The sequence below is a fragment of the Meles meles genome, chromosome 6 (genome assembly GCF_922984935.1).
Source record: "Meles meles chromosome 6, mMelMel3.1 paternal haplotype, whole genome shotgun sequence".
NCBI classification, from domain to species: Eukaryota; Metazoa; Chordata; class Mammalia; order Carnivora; family Mustelidae; genus Meles; species Meles meles.
The window spans coordinates 151640825-151657581 of NC_060071.1; the positions used below are offsets into that span (position 1 = coordinate 151640825).

Here is a 16757-nt window from a genome sequence, read left to right on the forward strand (position 1 = left end):
GAGTAATACATGGCTGTGTCCTCAGTTTTCAGGCTGTTCATCTACAGATGGAGTGTATTCTTGCCATTGCCTCTGGAGATGGTGAATCGGCCCTTCACAGTGTGTGTGTGGCTTTTGCAACTTCCATCATAGCTAATCCATGTGACCCACTGCATCCCCTTTCCTGGAGACTGGCGGACCCAGCTCATGTGATAGCTGCTGAAGGTGAATCCAGAGGCTGCACAGGAGAGTCTCAGGATCCTCCAGGCTTCATCAGGTCTCCCCCAGACCCGCCCATCTGCACCTCACAATGGACACCTGAGGACACAAGACACCCTGGTCAGGAAATTGTCGCAAACCCACTGTTTCTGTTACTTGTATCCACTCTCACATTCAAGGGCTCTTGTTCACCATGAATTACCTTTTAAAAGAGCAACAAGGAAAACCCAGGCAAGCACAAACTCCATAGTGATTTGTCTGTGTTCTGTCTTGATTACTGATTGGAACACCTGGAAATCCTGGTGCTGAGGTTCCTCTCCCAGCTGCAGGGTCAGGGATGGGCTCTTTTAATAGGCAGAGGGAAGGTCCTATTTGCATGTTCTCTGAATATGTAACAAATTTTCCAGGTAGCATCCTCATGATGGCAGTGACCTAGAGAAGTTGTGAGGGTCCTGGGGGAGTTTGGTCACCATGATATCTTTGATGAAGTTGCACCCTATTATTTTGTGATTTGCTAGAGAAACTGCTTAGCACCCAGTATTTTCCTTTATACACATATGCACCACATTATTGTGATGTAGTTACCAGTTTTACCACTATTTAACAGGTGGATATGCTCACACTGCAGCACAGACTGGTTGTGTGAATTTCCAGGTGAGCACAGCAGGTGAAATTTAACCCCAGTGTCTGGGTCTGCACTCCTCACCATGGGAACTGTTTGCTCCCTTGAACCTCCTTCAGGACAGAGCTGGACATGAGATTTTCAGGCTTTCTGAATTTCCAGAAGTCCCAGTAGACTGATGTGTGGAGATAAGGTCTTTGGAGACACGGAGAAGCCTAGACAGAGACTCACAGAGCTTCTGGAGATGCCGTGGGCTATCAACAACCAGAAGGGGCATCCACGCCTGTTCTCTCCGTACACATCAATGGAAAATTTTTAAAAAGGTAAAAGAATAGAATTATTAGTTAAACAATTAACGTCAGAACACCTGAGCTCAGAAAGCATGCTGTTAGCTAAAGACAATTCTTCATTTCTGAAATGGTGATCATTGTACTTCTACACTCATGCTTATTGCCATGATGATATCAATTATATTTATCCTAATGCTTCATCCTTGGCAAGTTTGTTTTTTCTCATTATGATGGTTTATTCCTAAAATGTAGGACTCTTCTCTATTTCCACAGATTTACAAAGTGATTATTGTGTTTCTGTCTGGGAGAAGTTAACAGAGTATTTAGCTAGAAACCATAGGGAGGAGACCAGTCCTCAATCAACCTCTTTTCCTGGATCATGCGCTCCATGGTTCTTGAGTCAGAGGGATTTCGAGTACACCCTGATGGTCCCAGTGTAACAGCAGGTGTCACAGACACTTGCAGAGATACAGGGACTTCTCTTTTCTCTTCCCCATTTATCCAGCATGCGAGGAGTTACCCTCTCAGTGTAACCACTACGGATTGTCCTGTTGAAAGGATATGTCCTCATACTTACCTCCTTTACTTAAACTCCTCACTCAGCTCCTTAGGCTACAACATCCAGCTATATTTACTATATTCAGAGGTGAGCAGAATTCTTGGATCAGGTCCCTACGATCTATAAGGTACCCTCAAGCTGCTGAGGTCTTTCCCTCCTGAGGGTACAAATTCATAGTTTCTATTGTATGGGAAATATCTCCTGTTTCAGTAAGGTGAGGACCAGCTGTTTTTCCTTGGAGTAGTCCTAGAAACCATGTCTTTATATGTTTCCAATTATATATGCTGTGAATCACTAATGAAATTGCCATTGGTCTGAGAATTGTGTTCAGCAGGTACTGGATTTTAGTCATTCTGACAGGTGTGAGGTGACATCTTTCCATGGTTTTGATTTGTGCTTTCCCGATGATGACTAATATTGAGTGTCTTTTCATGCATGTGATAGCCATCTGGATGTCTTCCTTCAATAAATGTTTATTCCTTTCTTCTGCCCATTTCTTAACCACATGATTTGCATGTTGAGTGGGGGAAAGTCTTAAGAGATTATGGGTATTAAACTTTATCAGATATGTCTTTTGCAAATATCTTCTCCCATTTATGACTCATATGTGGAATTTATGAAGGAAAACAGATGAACATAAAGGAAGTGGGAAAAGAAAAAAGAATAAGGAGGGAAACAACCATAAGTGACTCTTAGTAATAGAGTACAAACCACAGGTGGATGAAGGGAGATGAGTGAGGACTGGGGAGTTGGATGATGAGCATGAAAGAAAGCACTAGTTTTGATGAACATTAGGAGTTGTATACACGTGATGAATTACTGAATTAGTGTCAGAGGTCACAGTCTTGGGGATCGCAGGAGCTCCTGCTTTTACCCAATGCTGCTAAATCTGCAAGAAGTATTAGTCCAGAGAGCTGGATTCCAAGGGCTGCCTTTGCTATGGCTGTCTGATCAGGTCCAAACCACTGGAAAGATCCTAGTAAGAGATAGCATGCTGAGATTTTCCTTTGGGCAGGGGCTGGGACTGTTCAGGCTTTTGCCAGTCCTTGAAAGCACCAGCCAGTTGCCTGCACAGACCTCTCTCAAGGGAGGGTGTGGAGCCTGACTCAGACCATGGTCACAGGGTGTGCATGCAGAGTGCAAAATGTTCAGGTTCTAGGGATTGCTGGCTGGCCTCCACACCAGACTCTCTCATGTGCTCTGCAACTCAGACACTATCACGTGCACGGGTGTCTCAGGGACCATGGCCTGGATTCTTCACAGTCCTATCTCTGGCAGGACACTGGCGGTGGCTGTTCTGGGTATGTGGGCTTAATTAAGCCCGTGGGCTTAATTAACCACCCAAGTCCACCAATTTCCCCTTAAGATCTTTTGGACTTTTTGAATGATTTTAACCAGACTCCAAGTTAATACTGATTCCCAATCACAGGGTAATCTTGTATTGGGGTATTGCTTTCTAATGGGTCGCTTCTGGTGGCTCCCTCCCCCTTCTCTTTATCTTCCATATCAGTCCACATTCCCTCTCCACTTTACCTGTCCAGTGGTGTCTTCTGCCCCTGTAGAGATCCAGAAGTGTATAATCCTACACCTCACTCTGATTTCATGTGTGTTCAGAGTGACCCGGTAGATAATCAGCTCGTTTTAGAGGACCAGTTGAAATAGCATCTCCTACTTCTCTACTATCTTGCCCCCTCCTCCCAAGTTTTAGAATTCTTAATTTTACATTATAATAGTTCAATAGCTCAATTGCAGGATATTGAGGAGAAGAGTAAACATTGCCCAAGTGCTTTACCTACTTACTGGGGAAAAGTTTGGTGTATTTTTGGCTGTATTCAGGATACTTGTCTCATATAAGGTGAAATGAAGAACTTCTTATTTAGTTTCTTTTTAAAATGAGGGTAGTTTAAGGACATGCACATGTTTGCCCAGATTTACAGCAGATTGATTTGTGATGGTTCACTCTACGTGCCAAAGTGACTGGGCCATGGGTGCCCAGAATAAACACCGTTTCTCTGGATGTCTGTGATTGTGATTACAAACAGATGGGTATTTGCATCCATGATCTCTGGGTATGCGGACATTATCCAATCCATTAAGCTTCTGAGTAGGATTAAATGCAGAGGGAGGAGGAATTCCATCATTCTTCCTTCCTGCATGCTTGATGTGGAAGCTTCATATACTACTGCCCGTGGAGAGAGTTACACATTCATGTCCCCAGGTTCTCAGATGAAAGACTAGTTCAGGAATAGTCAAGAACTACTCCTTGGCTTTCCTGGGACACAAGCATGTGAGAGTAGACATGGGACTTCTTGGACTATTCAGTCGTGTATGACAGTGGGGCTTTGGCATCTGTTCCTCAGGAGAATGCTCAATAATACAAGGAGATTCTATTGTGTCTTGTGGATTATGGTGACTGAAAAAATAATGTCACACATACAAAGGCCTGAAATGCAAAGTGCTATGAATGGAGTGTCATGTTTTGTTTTGGATAAGAGCTGAGTGATGATAAGAGTGAGGATAATGAGGAGCTACGTGATCCTGAAGAAACCATGTGCTCCAAGAAGGAGAGATATCAGGTCATTGGACTCACTTGGGGTAAGCCTGCTTCTCTTCATCCTGGGGGCAATTCCTAGAGCCTTGAAGAAGCAGCAGTGTAGATGGGAATCTCAGCTCAATATAATAATTTAGGAAACACAGGGCATTAAAAATTGACTAAGGAATAGTTTAATAAAATGAGTATTCTTGAAGTAAAAAAGTAAAACTTTTAAATTTCAATCTCCCTGATGGCTAGTGATGATGAACATTTTTCATGTGTCTGATAGCCATTTGTATGTCTTCATTGTAGAAGTGTCTGTTCATATCTTCTGCCCATTTTTTGATATGATTATCTGTTTTGTGTGGGTTGAGTTTGAGAAGTTCTTTATAGATCCTGGATATCAAACTTTTGTCTGTACTGTCATTTGCAATTATCTTCTCCCATTCTGTGGGTTGCCTCTTTGTTTTGTTGACTGTTTCCTTTGCTGTGCAGAAGGTTTTGATCTTGATGAAGTCCCAAAAGTTCATTTTCGCTTTTGTTTCCTTTGCCTTTGGAGACATATCTTGAAAGAAGTTGCTGTGGCCGAGGTTGAAGAGATTACTGCCTATGTTCTCCTCTAGGATTCTTATGGATTCCTGCCTCATGTTGAGGTCTTTTATCCATTCAAGTTCATCTTTGTGTAGTACACAGCAAAGGAAACACTCAGGAAGGCAAAAAGGGAACCCACAGAATGGGAGAAGTATTTGCAAATGACAGTACAGACTGACCGCTGATATCCAAGATCTAGAAAGACCCCATCCAACTCAACCCACATAAAACAGATAATCATATCAAAAATGGACAGAAGAAATGAACAGCCACTTTGCCAAAGAAGACATACTAATGGCACACAGACACATGAAAAAATGTTCACCATCACTAGCCATCAGTGAGATTCAAATCAAAACCACGTTGAGAGCCTCCTTTTTCTCCTCCACCCTGTAATGGCTGCATGAGACCCAGGGGGCTGCTGCCGGAGGGGAGGAGATCTGTGAGGGCAACCACAGCAAAGTCGGGGGTGTCAGTTACTAGGACAGTAAGGATTGTATCCTGGAGCCGCTTTCCCTGTCAGAAAGTCCAGGTGGCACCACCGCTTTAGAAGGTTCTCCATCTCTGCCTTGTATTTTCTGTGAAGAACATTTTCCTATGGATGAACAAGACAAACTTCTGAAGCACATGATTATTGAACATAAGATGGTCATAGCTGACGTCAAGTTGGTTGCTGATTTCCAAAGGTACATTTTATATTGTAGGAAAAGGTTCACTGAACAGCCCATTACAGATTTTTAGTGTGATAAGAATCAATTCCACAGCTCCACTTGAAGAACAAGACAATTACTTTTGTTATGTGATGTTTTACCAGAAGATCGACTACTTAGAGAAGAACTTCAGAAACAGAGACTGAAAGAAATTCTGGAACAACAGCAGCAAGAAAGAAGTGATAACCATTTTCATGGTATTTGTATGTTTTGCAATGAAGAATTTTTCGGGAACAGATCTGTTCTTTTGAACCACATGGCCAGAGAACATGCTTTCAACATTGGATTGCCAGACAACATTGTAAACTGCAATGAATTTCTATGCACATTACAGAAAAAGCTGGACAATTTGCAGTGCTTGTACTGTGAGAAGACCTTCAGGGACAAAAATACACTTAAAGATCATATGAGGAAAAAACAGCATAGGAGGATTAATCCCTAGAACAGAGAATATGACTGATTTTATGTCATCAATTATTTGGAACTTGGAAAGTCGTGGGAGGAAGTTCAACTGGAAGATGATCGGGAGTTGCTAGACCATCAGGAAGATGACTGGTCTGATTGGGAAGAACGCCCTGACTCTGCTGTCTGCCTATTTTGTGAAAAGCAAGCAGGAACCGTTGAGAAATTATGTGTCCACATGGAGGATGCTCATGAGTTTGATCTCCTCAAAATAAAGTCAGAACTTGAAGTAAATTTCTACCAGCAAGTAAAACTGGTCAATTTCATCTGGAGACAAATTCACCAATGTGGATGTTATGGCTGCCATGTGAAATTCAAATCCAAAGCAGAGTTAAGGACTCATATGGAAGAAGCTAAACATACATCACTGCTTCCTGAAAGAAAGACGTGGGATCAACCAGAGTATTATTTTCCAACCTATGAAAACGACACTCTACTATGTACACTGTCTGACAGTGAAAGTGACATGACACCTCAGGAACAAAATGGAAATATCACCATCATCAGTGAAGATATATCTAAACTGCATGCTTTGAAACAAAGCAGTATTTTGAACCAGTTGCTACTACATGAGGGCTTGAAAAACTAGAAGAAAATGCCACAGAAAAACTAGAAGAAATTGCGACTTCTCATGTTTTTTCACTTATGAGACAAAATCAGAAGAATAGTTTAAATTTGAACATCAGCAAAGGATTACTCCTTGGTGAAATAAAATTTTAAAAAGTACTTTCCAAAAAATAAAATGAGGATTTTTTGCATTTTGGGCTATAAAGTTTTACTATGTAATCATTATAAATGATCTCATTTCATTAGACTCAATTATTTCTAATAAGGAAGATATTTGGGGCACCTGGCTGGCTCAGCTAATGGAGCATGTGACTCTTAATCTCGGCGGTCATGAGTTTGAGCCCCACATTAGGTGAAAAGATTGCTTTACAATTTTTTTTCTTTTTTAAATAAAGGGGATGCATAAATTACAAAAAAACCCACAATGAGATACCACCTTACACCAGTTAAAATAGCCAAAATTAATACGACAGTGAGCAACGTGTGTCAGAGAGGATATGGAGAAAGAGGAACACTCTTACACTGTTGGTGGGAATGCAAGTTGAGACAGCCAATTTGGAGAGCAGTGCGGAGATTATTTAAGAAATTAAAAATAGAGATTCCCTATGACCCTGCAATTGCACTACTGGGTATTTACCACAAAGATACAGATGTAGTGAACAGAAGGGCCAGCTGTACCCCAATATTCATAGCAGCAATGGCCACAGTCGCCAAGCTGTGGAAAGAACCAAGATGCCCTTCAACAGACGAATGGATAAGGAAGATGTGGTCCATACACTCTATGGAGTATGCTGCCTCCATCAGAAAGGATGAATACCCAAATTTTGTATCAAAATGGGCGGGACTGGAGGAGATTATGCTGAGTGAAATAAGTCAAGCAGAGAGAGAGTCAATTATCATAAGATTTCACTCGCTTGTTCAGCATCAGGTATAACACGGAGGACATGGGGAGACAGAGAGGAGAAGGGAGTCAGGGGAAATCGGAGGGGGAGATGAACCATGAGAGACTGGGACTCTGAAAAACAAACCAAGGGTTTTGGAGGGGAGTGGGTTGGGACATTGGGTTAGCCTGATGGTGGGTATTATGGAGGGCACATATTGCATGGAGCATTGGGTATGGGGCATAAACAATAAATTATGGAATGCTGAAAATAAATTTTTAAAAAAGAAAAGGCATAGGGGCGCCTGGGTGGCTCAGTGGGTTAGGGCCTCTGCCTTCGGCTCGGGTCATGATCCTGGAGTCCTGGGATTGAGCCCCGCATCGGGCTCTCTGCTCTGCGGGGAACCTGCTTCCTCCTCTCTCTCTGCCTGCCTCTCTGCTTACTTGTGATCTCTGTCTGTCAAATAAATAAATAAAAATCTTAAAAAAAATTAAAAAAAAAGAAAAAAAAAGAAAAGGCATAACTAACGTTAAAGCAGGTCATAAGAGTGAGATCCTAATCAGATGGGACTGATATCTTTTTAAATTTTTTTTTTATTTATTTGTCAGAGAGAAGGAGAGAGAGAGAGAGCACACAGGCAGGCAGAGGTGGAGAGAGAAGCAGGCTCCCTGCCGAGCAAGGAGACCATGCGGGACTCGATCCCAGGACCCTGGGATCATGACCCGAGCCAAAGGCAGCGGCTTAACCCACTGAGCCACCCAGGTGTCCCTGGGACTGATATCTTTAAACAAAGAGGAATAGGCACTAGTGATCTCGCCCTCTCTAGGAGCACACTGAGGAAAAGCCATATGAGGACAGCAAGAAGGTGACTTTCTGCAAGCCAAGAGAGGTCTCATCAGAAACCATCTATGAAAGCATCATAGTCTTGGACTTTCTAGCTTCCAGAATGGGAGAAAATAAGCCTCTGTTGGCTAAGCAAAAATAGTAGTAGTAGTAGTAGTAGTAGTAGTAGTAGTAGTAGTAGTAGTAGTAATTGTTATTATTGTTATTATTATATTAGTAAATAAATTGAGAGGAGGTAAAATGATATTATTGGTATACTAGGCCTCTTCCAATTATTTTATTATTTGATTATTTTTTTAGGTTATTTGTTTATTTGACAGACAGAGATCACAAGTAGGCAGAATGGCAGACAGAGAGAGATAGAGAGAGAGAGGAGGAATCAGGCTCACTGCAGAGCAGAGAGCCAAATGCGGGGCTCGAACTCAGGACCCTGGGATCATGACCTGAGCCAAAAGCAGAGGCTTAACCCACCTAGCAAAAAGGCACCCCAGGCATCTTCCATTTATTTAATTGATGAAGGCACAGGAATACCTGAACCATTTCTGCAGAGTGTGAAGGTGTTAGAAAAATTGTGACTCAGGGGCATTAAAGCATACATAGGGGTTTTAACATGGATTTGTTCACAACAATAGAACTGCAGGACCCTACAGGAAACCCCTCTCTTGTTATCCTACCTCTGTTCCCGCCGCTGGTGCTGGGACCTATGGTCATAGTTTCCTGAGGGCCCCACGTAACAAGGTTCCTCCTCCCCTTCAGGGCTGCTGCTATCACTACAAGGTGGCCCGAGTGTCTCACTTAGCAGGTGTTCTGAGCTCTGGGATGTGCTGGACGAGAGCTCTGTGCTGGAATTTGACCATTGTCCCTCTATCATAACACAGTTCTTTCAACCTTTCCTCCAATAACCTCTGCCCACCAGTCTTCATCCCTGCATCTACCATCTGTGCTCCTCCTTCTGGTCTCTTCCATTCACGTCATGAGGATTTACCAACAGTTCACTGTGCTTTTTGTCCAATATCCTCATGATAATTGTCAGTGATCAAAGGAACTACATAGATAAAGCCTCACGGACTCTCTCCACCATTGTCCTGTGTTCATTCCCCTGATGTCATTACGTCCTAACCCATCTCAGCTCCTGACCTTCTAGTCATGCATTAAAACCCCTGGGCTTCATGAGTAGAGCTGACTCTGCCCTCTTCAATATCTATCTGTCTCATCTATCCACTCTTCATAGTCATTGGACAACGACCCAGCTCAGAAAGACCTCAGTACAGGGTGTTAAGGCAAGTATTCTTGGATATAGATTTAGTAAAATTAAACTAATAATCTTGGAAATTAGAAGTTTACATAAGTAACAATATGGAAACTTGGACCTCATTTAATGTAAGATTCTGTGAGTTTTCTCTCAGCTATGCACTACAGCCATGTGACCAGACCAAAATCAAGTTACAGGACAACTCAGGAACCACAGTTTAAGGAAATGGTCATTCTTATGTCTGCCCAAACCTGTCTTCCACATCAATTAGTTTTCTATGCACTTGGCCTTGCAGATTCCATACTGTGCAGATGGGACCATGCAGCATGTGGCCTCAGGCAGTGGCTTCTCCCATGTAGGGCCATGAATGTGAAAGTCATCCATGTTCAGGCTCATGCTTCTATTGTCTTCAACTAGTATTTCAGTGTCTAGTCATTCTCTATAAGAAGAAAGCTTATTGGTGTCCATGATGTAGGACTTACAACGACAGTGCCTCTGAGCATCTGTGTGCATGTTTTGAGTGCGCATGTGCTCTAACTTCATTTAGTTCTGTGGCTGCAGTTGGTGTCACTGGTCATGTGGTCAAGTGTGTGACCACCCTCACAAAACAGTGGCCCACATTTTGTACAAGGTGCCATTTTGCATTCCCACCAGCAGCGCCTTGCTCTGTTCCAGTGCCCTTTTTATCCTGGGGAAGTTGTGAAATGCCTTTCCCTTCACCTCTGAATCTTCTCTGTGGCTGGCACAGGGTAACATTGACCGATCTGAAGGAAGGACCGCGATCACTGAACTGGTGCATGTTGGGACACACGCTCCAAATATCCTCTGTAGGGCCCATGGCCGACTGCCCCAAATGTACACCAGGTGCAGATTCATTATTTTGCGTGGAATGTAATTAGGACATACCTGCTGCAAGGCCCCTCATACCCTCCTCTGTGCCCCTTACGGCAGGACTAATTCTGCCACATAAAGAATAATTCCCGTCCTGTACTAACAAATAAAACACATCCCTCTCACTAGAGAGAGATTTTCTATCTGAAGAAGCTGGAGAAGCAGACCTTGCTAATCTTTTACTAATCTCCTACCTCAGGACAAATTATGCCTAGAATTCTGCATTAAGTAAAGCTTCCAAATACCTGTTTTTATTTTCCTGTAAATTCCTGACAAATGTATCATTTCTTTGTCCAAACTGAAAAAAATAACTGCCTGCCTATTCATCTCTCTGGGTCTCAGTTTCACTATACTCCTTCTGTGCACATGTAATAAAATGTTGTTTTCTTTCTCCTGTTAATCTGTCTCGTGTCAACGTACCTCTTTGTCCACCAGAACCTGTAACTGAGGGAAATTCTTCCTCCCTTTTCCCTCACTAGACTCTGCATTCAGCCATAGTGTGCTTTTCAACGCAGACACCAGCACTAGACGTGAAACCCACAACCCTGTGTGCTGGTTTGAATACCAGAAATCTGCGTTTCTGGCATGAGGGTTCTTGATTTTTAAAAGACCTGCTCTTAAAACAAACAAACAAACAAAAAATAAAAGACACGCTCTTACATTGTCCTGATAATAAGCTTGTATTTCCAGTGCATGTTGTGGATTCACTGGGTCAGCTAGTGTCTGGAACACTAAGGTCCAAATAGACAGAAGGGCTTGTTTTTCACCAAAGTTTTCTTCTTGTCCTCCTGTAGTGGTCTGAGATGGTGCCCAGATCAACTGGGAACCCTCCATCTAAGACATTCCTGCAGAGTGGTCACAGGATGTGGTCACACCTGAATGCAGGTGGTTTTGGGAAAGTACAAGCCTCTGAGTGTCCTGGAAGGGGAAAGATATGGATATTGGTGTTGGTTCAGTATTTTCTGTAATCATGTGTCTGTGAGGCAAATAGCACACATGTGGACATTCTGGTACAATTTGCAATATTACCTCCACAAACAAAGCTATCCTAGCTAGAACCTGAAGTGAAAATCCTGTTACAGAATTCATATGATGTACATCTTTCATGAATTATGGGATAAAGTCCTATCCAACATAAGTTCTGAAACAGTTAATCATGGATTCAAAATAAATTAATTTCTTAATCAATTACTGTTCAAGAAGTTTGACATTTAATTCAGAGAAAAATCAATAGTCTTTTATGTCACTAATATGTTTTTATTTATTACTAGATAACTGTACAAATAATAAAAATAATAGAAAGTTGGTATTGCAAAATCTTGAATAAAAATCCCAAGCAGATTTTGACTTTAGGTTGTTTTTTTATGTTATATAGCACAGTACATTTATCTGTTAAAAATAATTATGTGAATTATTATTATTATTTTTTAATTCGTTTATTTGTTTATTTACAACATAACAGTGTTCATTGTTTTGGCATGACACCCAGTGCTCCATGCAGTACGTGCCCTCCCTATTACCCACCACCTGGTTCCTCAACCTCCCACACACCCCCGCCCCTTCAAAACCCTCTGGTTGTTTTTCAGAGTCCATAGTCTCTCATGGTTCATCTCCATTTCCAGTTTCCCTCAACTCCCTCTCCTCTCCATCTCCCCATGTCCTCCATGTTCTTTGTTATGCTCCACAAATAAGTGAGACCATATGATACTTGACTCTCTCTGCTTGACTTATTTCGCTCAGCATAATCTTTTCCAGTCCCGTCCATGTTGCTACAAAAGTTGGGTATTCATCCTTTCCGATGGAGGCATAATACTCCATTGTGTATATGTTCCACATCTTCCTTATCCATTCATCCGTTGAAGTGCATCTTACTTCTGTCCACAGTTTGGCGACTGTAGCTATTGCTGCAATAAACATTGGGGTACAAATGGCCCTTCTTTTCACTACATCTGTATCTTTGGGGTAAATACCCAGCAGTGCAATTGCAGGGTCATAGGGAAACTCTATTCTTAATTTCTTCAGGAGTCTCCACACTGTTCTCCAAAGTGGCTGCACTAACTTGCATTCCCACCAACAGTGTAAGAGGGTTCCCCTTTCTCCAAATCCTCTCCAACACACGTTGTTTCCTGTCTTGCTAATTTTGGCCATTTTAACTGGTGTCAGGTGGTATCTCAATGTGGTTTTAATTAAAATCTCCCTGATGGCTAGTGATGATGAACATTTTTTCATGTGTCTGATAGCCATTTGTATGTCTTCATTGGAGAAGTGTCTGTTCATATCTTCTGCTCATTTTTCGATATGATTATCTGTGTTGTGTGTGTTGAGTTTGAGAAGTTCTTTATAGATCCTGGATATCAACCTTTTCTCTGTACTGTCATTTGCAAATATCTTCTCCCTTTCCGTGGGTTGCCTTTTTGTTTTGTTGACTGTTTCCTTTGTTGTGCAGAAACTTTTAATCTGATGAAGTCACAAATGTTCATTTTTGCTTTTGTTTCCTTGGCCTTTGGAGACATATCTTGAAAGAAGTTGCTGTGGCTGATATCGAAGTGGTTACTGCCTATGTTTTCCTCTAAGATTCTGATGGATTCCTGTCTCACGTTGAGGTCTTTTATCCATTTCGAGTTTATCTTTGTGTACGGTGTAAGAGAATCGTCAAGTTTCATTCTTCTACATATCGCTGTCCAGTTTTCCCAGAACCATTTATTGAAGAGACTGTTTTTTTCCATTGAATATTTTTTCCTGTTTTGTCGAAGATTATTTGACCATAGAGTTGGGGGTCCATATCTGGGCTCTCCACTCTGTTCCACTGGTCTATGTGTGTGTTTTTATGCCAGTACCACGCTGTCTTGGTGATCACAGCTTTGTAGTAAAGCTTGAAATCGGGTAACGTGATGCCGCGAGTTTTGTTTTTGTTTTTCAACATTTCCTTAGCAATTCGGGGTCTCTTCTGACTCCATACAAATTTTAGGATTATTTGCTCCAGCTCTTTGAAAAATATCGGTGGAATTTTGATCGGAATGGCATTAAAAGTATAGATTGCTCTTGGCAGTATAGACATTTTAACAATGTTTATTCTTCCAATCCAAGAGAAAGAAGAACCACATGGTCCTCTCAATTGATGCAGAAAAAGCATTTGCCAAAATCCAGCATCCGTTCCTGATTAAAACGCTTCAAAGTATAGGGATAGAGGGAACATTCCTGAACTTCATAAAATCTATCTATGAAAGACCCACAGCAAATATCATCCTCAATAGGAAAAAGCTTGCAGCCTTCCCGTTGAGATCAGGAACACGACAAGGATGCCCACTCTCACCACTCTTGTTCAACATAGTATTAGAAGTTCTAGCAACAGCAATCAGACAACAAAGAGAAATCAAAGGTATCCAAATTGGCAAGGAAGATGTCAAACTCTCTCTCTTCGCAGATGACATGATTCTTTATATGGAAAACCCCAAAGACTCCACCCCCAAACTACTAGAACTCATACAGCAATTCAGTAATGTGGCAGGATACAAAGTCAATGTACAGAAATCAGTGGCTTTCTTATACACTAACAATGAAAATACAGAAAGGGAAATTAGAGAATCGATTCCATTTAGTATAGCACCAAGAACCCTGAGATACCTGGGAATAAGCCTAACCAAAGAGGTAAAGGACCTGTACTTGAGGAAGTACAGGACACTCATGAAAGAAATTGAAAAGACACAAAAAGATGGAAGACTGTTCTATGTGAATTATTTTTGGTTGCAAAATATATTACCAGTTATGCAAGTAATTCCATTATGTCTTCTAGAATCTAAAAATATATGGATTCCTATGTGTAATAATTCATCAGAGATTGTCAGTAAATGAGTCATACCAAGGATATTACGGAAAGATGGATATTACAATTAGATCTTGCATACAGCACATTTTCTGCCAATGCTTGTATATTAGAACAGAAGGAAATTTATATGTAGCTTATAAGAAACACAGCAGAGGACCGCCTGCTGATTATGCCCAGAAAAAAACTGAGAGATGAGATTTGGGGAACAATGGAGAATACTGAAGGTCCACAGTTTTTCAAGAGCACTTGGTGGTGACACAGGTAAGTGAGAGAGTCTGTGAGGTTCTGCACACCTGGGACTCCTTTTCCAGGTTCATCTGGACCAGTGCACCCAACACAAGGAGACTCACAGGGGGCAGGTACATTAGATTAGTAACTGTTCTTAGATATTCCTGAAATGACTGAGATACATGCACAGGACAGCTGCTAACAGACAGAAGACACCCTAGTGAGTTTCCCTCTTCTTGGGACCAACCATCCCAAGAAGCTTCATGCTGAAGTGAGTAATGGGCCTGATCCTCCTCCACCTACAAGGGCACAGATTCACCTCAGTCACAGAAGGTGGATTCCATGCAGACCCCCCTCGGATGTTACAAGATTAGAAGGACCCTGAGTGGAAGGATCATTCCTGTGACTCCTCTGATGTGTGGCGTTCAGTACTGGTTTCATGGGAAATCAAGAGAACAAACCGCCCAGAAGTTATTTATGAATTCTCTAGGGGAAATCCTGGCCAGTCGATGGGACAAAAGCAGGGACATGAGAGGAAGTGACAGTATTGTCTCATACAGAAGCTGATACATTATTTTACTTCTGGATCATGGTTTGAGCCATAGATCCCCATTTCAGCCCCACTTTAGGGCTGTGCCATCATGGTAGACATTCATTATTGAGCCTCTCTCCATCTGGAACTTGGTGGAAATCAGGGCAGTATAACAGGGCTCCAGCTCCATGGGGCTCAGGGTCCAGGACAGATTGAGGGAGAAGTCAGAAGAAGGAGAGAGTGAGGTTGGAGTTGGTTTCTGATGGATATTCAAGGGACAGCACAGGGCGGGCAAGGATCTGGGGCCTGCCAGCTGGATCTCAGGATTCACATGGATTCCCTGTGTGGAAGACAGGAAACACGTCTCAAACACAGTCACCAAGGATGATTTCATGGACTCTCCCCACCAGAACAGGACCCAGCAGGACAGGGGTGGGTTTCCCTCTCTGAATTGTCATCCTACCACTTTCTTGGGGAAGTCTGAGAGCCCCTCATAGCAGGTGGCTTGCTTTTCCATCCAGGAAATGGAGCGGTGTCTACAGAGGGGCAGTTCCTCTGTACATGTTGGTGGACACAGGTGATCAGGGTGGACATGTGTCCACCCACATGTATGAGCCAGAGGATACACTGAAGCCAGGGGGACAAGAACAGAGCTGGGCAGTCATCTTAGGGGAAGCTCATTAACATGGGGGACAGTGTGTGCCCCCTGAGGGCAGAGAACCAGCACTCAGCATGCAGAAAGCCTGGGCTGTGCAGGTGCTTCTCAAGGACAGTGTTAATTTGCAACATGTGCTTCTGTGGAGAATGAAAATGGGACATAGAAGAGGTTGATGAAGGGGAGTTCCCCAGAGACTGATGAGATCTCAGCTGTGTGGAGGCAAAGTTATATTCTTGTTGTTGGCCACACGGAGAACATTAGGTATTAGAGATGGAAGAAAAAAAATCCCTGTGGACAGCTGAGAGTCCAGAGAGGAAATCCCTGATCTCAAAAGGAAGCCCTACCCCACTGCACCTGCTCCTGGGTCTGATCTCTGCCCTGTGGATCCTGAGCACTGTCTGGTGCCCTGAGTGCCCCTGCAGCTCAGCACATCCTGTGTCAACAGGGAGGTTTCTGTCCTGGCTCACACTGATGTCCCCTCACTGTGTCTGTTGCACAGTAATACACGGCCGTGTCCTCGGTTCTCAGGCTGTTCATCTGTAGATACAGCGTGTTCTTGCCGTTATCTCTGGAGATAGTGAATCGGCCCTTCACAGAGTCTGCGTAGCTTGTGCTACTTCCACCACTGTTAATATATGCAACCCACTGCAGCCCCTTCCCTGGAGCCTGGCGGACCCAGTGCATGTTGTAGCTGCTGAAGCTGAATCCAGAGGCTACACAGGAGAGTCTCAGGGACCCCCCAGGCTTCACCAGGTCTCCGCCAGACTCCAACAGCTGCACCTCACACTGGACACCTGTAGACACAAGACATTCTGGTCAGGAAACTGTCACACACCCATGGTTTTTCTCACTCATATCCACTCACGTCCTCAACGTCTCTTGTTCACCATGAATTACCTTTTAAAAGAGCAACAAGGAAAACCCAGCCAAGCACAAACTCCATGGTGCGTTGTCTGTGTTCTGTCTTGAGTACTGACTGGAACACCTGGGTATCCCGGGCCTGGGGCTCCACTCCCAGCTGCAGAGTCTTGAATGTGCTGATTAAATCAGCAGAGGGAAGGCCCTATTTGCATGTTCTCTGGCTATATATTCAGCCTGGGGATCTATTCTCACA

At 42.9% G+C, this 16757-nt stretch overlaps 1 pseudogene and 1 gene segment (V, D, J or C); one reads left to right on the forward strand and one right to left on the reverse strand.

The window, feature by feature from the left end:
• The window catches only part of LOC123943474, a 1358446-nt gene that overhangs the window by 718131 nt on the left and 623558 nt on the right, over positions 1–16757 (reverse strand).
• On the forward strand, positions 4190–6578 carry LOC123944819 (annotated as a pseudogene).